This window comes from Nannospalax galili, unplaced genomic scaffold, assembly GCF_000622305.1.
Source record: "Nannospalax galili isolate Female #2095 unplaced genomic scaffold, S.galili_v1.0 scaffold151, whole genome shotgun sequence".
Lineage (NCBI taxonomy): Eukaryota > Metazoa > Chordata > Mammalia > Rodentia > Spalacidae > Nannospalax > Nannospalax galili.
Window position 1 is genome coordinate 4,635,625 of NW_008332087.1, and position 10,213 is coordinate 4,645,837.

The following is a 10,213-nucleotide window of genomic DNA, read 5'->3' on the forward strand; positions in this document are numbered from 1 at the left end:
GTTTTCCCTCTGTGTCTACTAGTTGTTTGATTTTCTTTTTAAATTTAATAGCAAATTTGGTGACGTCCCAGCCTTGTCCCAGACTGAGATTCCTGAGGCCTCTGCCAGGACATCTCTGCTTTTCTTCGGCCCAGGAACCTGGGGTGGGCACCTGGCCATGAAGTCTCCAGACCCAAATCTATTTCGTCCCCAGGATTTTCCGTGGCCCCCACTGTCTACTAGTTGTTTGATTTTCTTTTTAAATTTAATAGCAAATTTGGTGACGTCCCAGCCTTGTCCCAGACTGAGATTCCTGAGGCCTCTGCCAGGACATCTCTGCTTTTCTTCGGCCCAGGAACCTGGGGTGGGCACCTGGCCATGAAGTCTCCAGACCCAAATCTATTTCGTCCCCAGGATTTTCCGTGGCCCCCACCCTCCTAAGGAAAAGCCTGGTCTGTAAGTGTCTGTGACCATACATAGTCCCTGTGTCTCAGCCAAAGCCAAAACGTCCTTGGATCCCAGATCTGTAAAGGAGCAGCCAGCTAAGCACGCCAACGCAGGTCACCCCGAGGTCCTAGCCCGGTAGCTATCGCTGTTCTGCTAGTCCAGGGTGACTTTGGTGGAACGAACAGATGGGGCAGGCCTCCTGCGGCGCGGTGCGCTGCGAGCGAACTCAGACTCCTGGGAGATGGCGCTGATGGATCATCTCATTTCCCGACTTGACGGGCCAGAACCTGCTTGCGGAATCCGGTCCGAAGGCTGGAGGCTGCGGCAGGAACTCTCGGCGTTGAAATTTTGAGGGAGAAGAGATACATACCCTACAGATAAACTTCAAGTCCACCCCTAATACTAGGTTAAATCTTCAATTTTCGGTTTTTGAAAGCACAGGCTGAGATAGTTAGCAAGGACTGCGAGCACCATGGAGGTTCCCCCGGATCGCCAGAGTGGGCCCCGGACCTCAGCATCCTACAGCCGGCTGACTCTTGGAGCTCTTTCCCGCTGGATGGTGAGAAATGCTAGGGCTTTGGATGTGGGGAAACACCCACAGGGAGGAGGGAAAACGGCAGAAAACGAAGTAGAACAAACAAAAGCCCTGAACTCTGCGCCCATCTAAAGTCTACATCTGGCCGCGGAAGACACCTTGAACTCCAAAACCGGTTCATCCCAACACAAGGCCAAGCAGAACAACAGCCAGCTGTGTGCTACCGTGCAACCACGGTACCGGACAGCGGTTGTCTGGCGAGTCGGAGCCTCAGTGAGGATGGGTGCACGGAGCACTTGAATGCCCTTTGTCTGATTCTCCTAGACAGTTGTGCCTCTGGGGAGGACAAGGCTGCTGTTTCCTGTCCCAGCACCTGTCAGGCAGGTCAGGCAGGTGTGGGACAGGATGTCTGCTAAGACCTGGAACTCCAAGACTGGGCCTAAGGGAGAACAGAATAGCTAGATTGGAGGAGAGGTCATTAGGAGTTTCAGTTCTGGACCATAACTGTGGGTTTGGTTTATGTTTTTTTTTTTCATTTATTTTAATTTTATGTGTCTGAGTGTTTTATGTATGTAAGAGCACCCATGTCGATGCTAGAAGAGGGCACCAGATCCCCTGGAACGGGAGTTAAGGACGGTTGTTAGCCATCATGTGGATGCTGGGAACCCAACCCAAGAGCAGTCAATGTTCTTAATGGCTGAACTGTCTCTCCAGGCCTGTTTTTTTTTTGATGTTGTTGTTGGTGGTGGTGGTGATTGGTTGGTTTTTTGTTTTAATTTTCTTTCAGCTTCCCAGAATATTTCTCTAAGTCTTCTGAGCTCAAACACTTACAAGGAGTTTACCCTAAATACAAGGCATTCGTCCTAAAATGGAACTTAAAAGGTGCCAGGGGCACTATACCTGGATTCTCCAGGGATATCTGATCTGGGTATACACATGCTAGAATAAATCTATCAGCACAAGAGGTGCATCCAGGAAATCTATAGCTCTCTAAGGGCTGGGAAACCCCAGCTGGCTCAGGGCCTCTAGGTGAAACACTATCCAAAGTCTGGTCCCTGGACCTTTCCTGGGAGACTGAAGAATTTCAGGCCCTAGCCAGCAAAATTGCCTCTGAAGCTGCCTTTTCCAACACCCAGGGAATTTGTGCACGCTGAGGTGGGGAAAACCCCTGCCTAATTTATAGCGCTTGAGTTTAGTTATTGCCAGCTTGTTCAAGTAGTTCCCAGGCTTCTCTTCATCTGTCAAGTGGGAGTTGTTTTCAAAGTCCTGGGAGCTTCTCTGCACTCCAAAACAATGTGTGGAACTAATGAAATTGAAGTCTGTACTTGGTGATACCAGGGCAGAAGTGTATTTTTAAGTGTCCCCAGGTGATTTTCACAGCAGCCAAGAATTACTAGTGTGGAAATTCTCACTATGTATTGGGTGTTAGCTGAGATAAGGGACAGATTCCATGCAGGACAATCCGTACAGTGTTTAAGGACTTCTACACCAAATTCATTCTGACTCCAGTAGTATGACCTTGAACTAGCTAATTAACCCTGCTGGGCTTGTGTGGTGCCTACCACAAGGCATGTTGTCAGGATATAGAATCAAGCTCAATAAATGTAAATTTATAAGGCCACATTCCTCAGTCTCTCTGCTGTGTGTGTGTGTGTTTGTACATGTGTGAGTGTGTGTATGTTTGTATATGTGTGTGTTTGTATATGTGTGAGTGTGTGTATATGTGTGAGTGTTTGTATATGTGTTTGTATGTGTGTATGTGTGTGTTTGTATATGTGTGTGTTTGTATATGTGTATGTTTGTATATGTGTGAGTGTGTTTGTATATGTGTGAGTGTGTTTGTATATGTATGTGTTTGTATGTGTGTGTATGTGTGTCTGTTTGTATATGTGTGTGTCTGTATATGTGTGTGTTTGTATATGTGTGTGTTTGTATGTGTGTGTGCTCGTATATGTGTGTGTGTTTGAATGTGTGAGTGTGTTTGTGTGTGTATGTGTGTGTATTTGTATGTGTGTGTCTGGCCATATGTGTGTGTGTGTGTTTGTATATGTGTGTATGTGTGTGTGTTTGTATGTGTGTTTTTGTATGTGTGAGTGTGTGTTTGTATATGTGTGTATATGTGTGTTTGTATATGTCTGTATGTGTGAGTGTATGTGTGTTTGAATATGTGAGTGTGTGTATGTATGTGTTTGTATATGTGTGTGTGTGTTTGTATATGTGTGTGAGAGTGAGTGTATGTCTATGTTGTGAGTGTATGTGTGTGTGAGTTTGTATATGTGTGTGTGTATATATGTTGTGTGTGTGTGTTTGTGTATGTGTGTATATGTGTGTATGTGTGAGTGTTTGTGTGAGTATGAGTGTATGTGTATATATGTTGTGTTTTTATGTGTTTGTATATGTGTGTGTGTGAATGTGTGAGTGTGTGTGAGTGTGTGAGTGAGTGTGTGTGAGTGTGTGAATATGTGAGTGTGTGAGTGTGTGTGTGTGTGTGTGTGTGTGTGCTGGCCAAAGGAAGGTGTTGGGTGTCCTCTTCTCTCACTCTTGGCCTTATTCCTCTGAGTAAGAAACGTTTCTTTTTCTGAATCTGGAGCTCACATTTTTCAGCTAGGCTGGCAGCCCTCAAGCCCCAGAACTCCTCCTGTCTTTGCCCTCCATAACACTGGAGTTCCAGGCACAGCTGCGACCAAGCCTGACTTGTGGTGGGTGCTGGGATCCCAAACCATGTCTCCATATTCACATAGCAAGCACTCTTAATCACTGAGCCATTTCTCTAATCTCTCTGCTATGGTTTTGGTATGGTTTGTTCCCATTCAAACTCATACTGTAGTTTGGTCCCCATTGTGATGGTGGTGAGAGGTTGTGGGGTCTTTAAGAGGCATTTGACATCATGAGAGATTGAGGGTGAGACGATTCATGCATTCTCCATAAGGAGATTGCCATAAAGAGCTGGGCACTTTCCCTTACTCTGCCTTGCACTTGCACTGCTTCCCATGGGCCTGTTCCACTTTCTGCTCTCCGGCTACCAGCGGAACTGCATTGAGGTTCTCTGCAGAGGCTGAGCAGATGTTGGCACCATATTTTTGGATCTCCAGAACTGAGATTTATATAAACCCCTGTTCTTATAAATCACCTAGCTTCAGGAATTTGGTTGCTTTTAGAAACAGGTCTGGAGTCTCAAGAAAATTACCACACAATCCAAAGTATTTCAGCAACACAAGTCTTACTTCTGCAGAAAACTGCAAAACTACTAAATCCAGCAAGGAAGCGTATTCAGCAGGGGTCCCACTGAGGTTTTATTCCTAAGGCAAAGGGGTCCTGTGCCTCACATTCTTATGTGATTGACTAATTCAAAATGGTGTTGCTGATGATCCAAATGCAGCCTCTGAGAGTAGGATGCAACCTTCAGTACAAACATAATCTTGGAAAAATGCTGATTCAGAGAGGGAGTTTTGCCAGGTAGTGTTTTTACAAATTTCTTTTAAATTTTCTTTGTCTTAGTTAACCTTTCATAGAAAAAGTACATTTCATTTACAATTCCTACAGTTATAGCAACAGGAATGAACTAAGACACTCATTTAAAACCAAAATAATAGAGGGGCCTGCCCATTTCCTGCACACCATCAGCTGTCTGCAGCCCCCTTCCAGAGCACAGCTTCTGAGTGTTGCTTAAATAGCCATGTATATTTTAAGCATAAAAGCAAATATTTTAAATTGTTTAACAATTCAGTAAACTTGATTCTCTGTGATGGTAGATGGCATTCCCGTCTGTTCATCAATTATAGAAGGACTGGTTGGAATGTGTTCTTAGCTCTTGGAAGGCCCTACCCAGAGATGGGGTTTAGGTGGACACTGTATATCTAAGAAGCACTCAGATTATGCCACTGTTTCTGGTTAGAGGGGACCAAACCTTGAAAAACACAGTGGTAAGTAAATCAGAGGGTGGAGCAACCATAGCCCCAGTGCTAGCAGGGATAGGGAAGAGACGCATATATCTAGAGCTCATTGACAAGCTAGACCAACTCAGTCAATGAGCCCCAGTTTTAAAGAGATCCTGTCTCACAAAATAAGGTGGAGAGTAATTAAGGAACACAACTGATATTGACCTATGACTTCCATGTGCATCCACATGTGCGTGTACATGTGCACAGACCTACGTCAACACACTCATATACTACACACAAAAATTAAAAGTCAATTAAAAAAAATTTAATTTACAGCAATACTGTCCAGTAAAAATGTAGTGTAAATCACATATGTAATTTTAAATATTCTAGCAGCCATTTTAATACAATAAAAATATAAAATTAACTTTAATAATATACTTCATTTAGCACAAAATATTTAAATATTAATATTTTAATATCTAATGAACAAAAATATCATGAAATATTTTGTTTTGTTTTTTATGTTATGTCTTTGAAATCTGGCTTTTCTTATATGATATAGCCACAAAATGCTGAAAAACTACAAGTATCTGGTGGCTTCTGTATTAGAGCAGATCTCAAAAATTCCTTCAACTGGAAAGAAAAGCAAAATTGAATTTTACTATTCAATTGGAAACTGCTCAAAAATGCACATAAGCTAGAATGTATAAATTTTAGGCTCTAAATAGGTTTGCCAAGATCGGGTGCCAGCAGGCTTGGGCCCTGCAGAGGGCTCTCTTCATAGCATGTTGAAAAAGCCACAGCTTGCTTTCTGGATGTATCTTTACATGACAGACGGCAAGCTCTGGTGCCTCTTTCTGTAAGAATGAGAGCACTAGTTCTGGCAAGAGCACCCCATCCTTGTGGCAGTATCTCAATGTAACCGTCTCTTTAAGACTTCATCTAAATGCTATCATGTTTGAGGCTAGGACTTCATTTAAATTGGGGGATCCCTGAGTATATGTTGTTTCTTCATGTTTCTCTGGGAGCCATGGGGTATGAGAAAATTGGAAGGAACAAAATATGCAAGGTTACATAGGCAGGAGTCATACATTCCAGATATGATCATCAGCTGGAGTCACACATCGAGAGAATATTTCATAGGCATCTCTTGTTTTGTTCCTGTTCCAACATGGGCATCTTCTACAGTCTCCTTTAATCATAACCCATTCCTTTGGAGGAAACACTATCTCTAACTCTCATTTCATGGAATTCTGGCAATCTTAAATCTGCCATTGATTCCTGATTTAGGGACCGATACCTGACAGGAAGTAGGAGGAGATATTTCCAGTGTTTTGTGTAAAGGTGCTCTTGTTCTTATTTGGACTTGACTAAGAAGATGTAAGTTCTGGGGCTGCTAGAAGGTGACAACTCAGAACTAAGAGAGAGAGAGGGAATGAGAAAGAGGACACCGGGTAGGATGCTGGACAGGCAATTCACCCGTGAGCTACATTCCCAGATTCTATTATTACTTTAAAAATAACAAGGGTAGTAAAACATGTGGCCTTTGGGTTAGCAGCCCATTTGGGGGATGCTGTTCTTAAAAATGTCCTGTGTACTACCTGCAATCTAAAGTACCTTGGCAATCAGAGATTTGATTTAAATTCTAGGTCTGACAACAACATGATACAATTGCTTCTCACAGTCAAGTGGTTGAACCCAGTTGCTAAAGGAATGAGCACTCTTTACTGTCCTCTGAGGCAATGAAACTTGACCTGCATAGGAACCTCGGTGAACACAGAACATGTTCCTTTTTATGTGGCTAATACATGCCACCCTCCTGTGACTACTGCTGTAACAATGTCCTGTGATTATTTTTCTATTTTCCTTGCTAGCTAAGATGCCTTTGAGGACAATGACAACATTTAGTACATCTCTGAGGTCCTAACTCCTATCAAGAGGTCAAGAATAATTTATAAAAGATACAAAACAATGTTTCAAGACTTGAAACTTCTCATCACAATCTTTGCTGTTTCCATAAGCCACTAATGCCATATGAATGTGGAAGTCAAAACATCTTGTAATCATCATTCTCCAAAAGGTACCTGGTGCGTTACCAATGGGTGAGGTCCCATTACAGACACTTCGAAGTATTTATCAGAGACTGCCTTGGAAGTTGTCCTAAACTGATCAACAAGACAGACGGTATTGTCTTTGTCTTCGCTGCTCCTTTTACCCAGAAAGCTCTTTCCACGATCTCCACAGTCCCAGGCCTGCATCCTCTCCTCCCTGAGTCCAGATGACCTCCTCTCTCCCCACAGAGACACCCCCATCCTTCTTCCAGGTTATTTCCTTTCCTTCTCACATTTTATGCTTCATCTAGACAGTTACATCTTGTTATAAGACACAATATTAGCTTTGGAACCATAAGAAAGGAAACATGGTATTAATTAAGGCATGCCAGGCCATTAATTAAGACATTTAGAGTGGGAAAAAAGAATTGTGGCTTGAAATACATTCATTTACATCATCTATTGTTAGCTCCTTTTTGGTAGAATAAAGATCTAAAAAATTTTCAAACTATTTCTTTACTGTGTTGAAAGGTAATAGACATAATTTTGTTTCTAAATATTTGGGGGTGGTATTTTGAGACAGGGTCTTATTATGTAGCCTGAACTGGCCCGGAACTTGATATGTAAACCTGGCTGGCCCTGAACTCATAGAGGCCCTCTGCCCCTGCCCCTCAAGCACTAGGATTAAAGGTGTACACAACCATGCCTAACCTTGAAAATAATTTTTAATATTTGTAAGATTGTGGTTACAAAGTAATGTGTATTGGCCTTTAAATTTCTGTTAAGTGTGGGAAGATAAAAATCCGTGTTTAGGGAGGGAGACCAGAGATAAGTTAGCGGAAGAAACAGTGAGTTAAGTGCTCCAATAGAAGATGGCATGACGCCCTCTGCCTGACCGGAGAGAGCCTCCCAGGGAGATGCTGACAAAGCTGGTCTAGAAGATGTAAGAGACAGACTTTTCAAGCAGAAGAAAGAACTTCATCAAAGATCACGAAAATGAAAGTAAAGTTGAGAGGAGGGGTATTATTCCATACAACTAAACTGTGCATTATATGTTACATCCGAAGTATGCCCTTCAGAAGCAGTGATTCTCAACCTTGAGGGGCAGCAGAGCCACCTGGAGGACTTGTTAGAGAAGAGCCTTTGGGCCTTACCTCCAGAGACTCTGATTTACGAGGACAGGAGCGCAACAAGAGAGTACTCATCCCATCTGATTTGACACAAGAGCTCGAGTTTCTAACAGTTCTCTAGGCGATAATGATGCTGCAGGTCAAAGGACCACACTTTTAAACCACTCTCAGGGGTTACTTGACACCCCTAGTGAGCAGGCTATGTGATTAGAATCATGTTCTATCATGTGCTCAGCTATGGCGTTCAATCTCTGGTGAGGCATGAGGACAATTGGGAGAGAAGGGCATCAAAGAGCTATGAACCTCTCAGTTCACAGTAGAATAAGTAGTCAGAGAATTTTTGTATAGTTTTCAAAAGTTCGGATCTTTCCCTTGTACCAACAGTTACATTTTTGTTCTTTAGAAGATGGTAGCGTGCTGACATAGAGTAGGTTTATTTTCTCTGTCTTGTGATAGAAAGGTCAAAACAGAATCAAAACCGATTTTTTTTTTTACCAAGTCTAAGAAGTTTCAAGCAAAAAAAGAATGTTTTAGCCGGGCATGGTGGCGTACACCTTTAATCCCAGCACTCGGGAGGCAGAGGCAGGGGGATCTCTGTGAGTTCAAGGCCAGCCTGATCTACATAGTGAGTTCCAGGATAGCTGGGGCTACAGGGAGACCCTGTCTCAAAAAGACCAAAAAAAAAAAAAAAAAAAAAAACCTAAAAAACAATGTTTTGCGAATCTAAAGTTGATGTCAAGCAAAAGTTTGAGGAGCACTGAGAAGATGGATTCAGAGTCTCTGGGTGGCATAACTGAAAAGAGCTATAAAGGGAAATCTCTCCAGCCCAATCATTATTCTTTGAGGAAATTGAGACCTAGAGAGTTAAGTGCTGGGATACAACTTGTCTGCTTAGACTTTTCATATTCATCAAAAGTCAAATCAGAGTGCAGAAGACACTGCTACTGGCAAGACTCTCTCTACCCTTACCTCCACACCACACAGATTCACCATTAGATACCACTAGTTTCCTTCATCCCTGCCTAGGTTAGGGGCCCCATGGACTCCAGACACTCAGCTTCTCCTTGCATGGCTCTGAAAACACCCTGTGATGCTGTGCCCCCTGCCTTCGCCTTCTGAAAAATGATGGATCAGGTGAGTCCTATCAATCCCCAACCTCCTGTCTGAAATGCCCCTGACTTGCTTGTCCTTGTTAGAGCTGGCTCTCGTCTGAGAATGTGGCTTCCTACCCAGCCCTTTCTGTGTCCTTGTACTGCCTCTGCTTACTCCTCAAACTCCTGCTGGGTTAGAAGGTAGGTGCATGGCCCAGTCATTTCTAATCGTTATTTTTTCCAAACTGTTAATGCCCTTCTTCCTCTTCCCTGATGTTCCCGCCTTGTGTCTGATGTTATCAGACTACAGCTCTACTGCTCTTTCTTTACAACCACATGTCACCCCATCCCAACAGCAGCAAAACACAATGAAAAACCCCTTCTTATCAACCTTCCCCATTGTAGGTAGCAGTGACTCTAGGTCACTTAGACTGAAAGCTTCTATACCGCTCCTGGCTTCTTCACCACCTCACACCCCATAGTCAGCCTGACTCTTCCATCAGACTGAACTCACAGTCTTATAATGTCTTACCATCTCTCTTGCTTTCTCCCCGATCTGGGACACCATTTCTTCTTACCAAGATGGAAATCTCCTAATTATTCTTCAGCTTCTCTCCTTGTCCACCTTGGCCTCTGTTCACACAGCAGTAAGACCCTGTCACTTCCTCCCCCAGACTTTGCCTCACCTTACCATTTCATTCAGGTGATGAAGGCAAGTCTAGAAGACTGTCGTGTGGCTCTGTTGCTTCTGCTGCTGTTCTTCGGCCTCTTTCTGCTCACACTCAACCTTCTGTCTCAGGCCCTTTGCTCTTGCTAGTCCTTCAGCTGGAAATGCTCAGTAAGGTTTGGGCTTGGCTATAAAACATGGAAAACTCAAAGTGACTGTGACTTAAGTGAATTAGCAGTTTAGTTCTCTGGAAGAAACATCTTGGGGTCACTATTCCCTTGTTTGAAAGTTCCTTCTTGGCCTCTCCACCACAAGACAGAGAAAAATTCTCAGAGACTCTGGCTTCCCCAACCTGGCAAGGCATTCCTCTGCTTTAACCAGCACAAAAAAGCAGAGTATGAGAATCACCAGTGTAGAGACAGCTGGTGC

At 43.3% G+C, this 10,213-nt stretch overlaps 1 protein-coding gene across 1 annotated transcript in view; it reads right to left on the reverse strand.

Moving 5' to 3' along the window:
- The window catches only part of Lamp5 (lysosomal associated membrane protein family member 5), a 32,206-nt gene extending 22,276 nt beyond the window's left edge, over nt 1-9,930 (reverse strand). The window contains exon 1 of the mRNA XM_029560673.1: nt 9,809-9,930. The gene's annotated coding sequence lies outside the window, so the exon portion shown is untranslated. The remainder of the gene's footprint in view (nt 1-9,808) is intronic.
- Nucleotides 9,931-10,213: the final 283 nt, after the last annotated feature.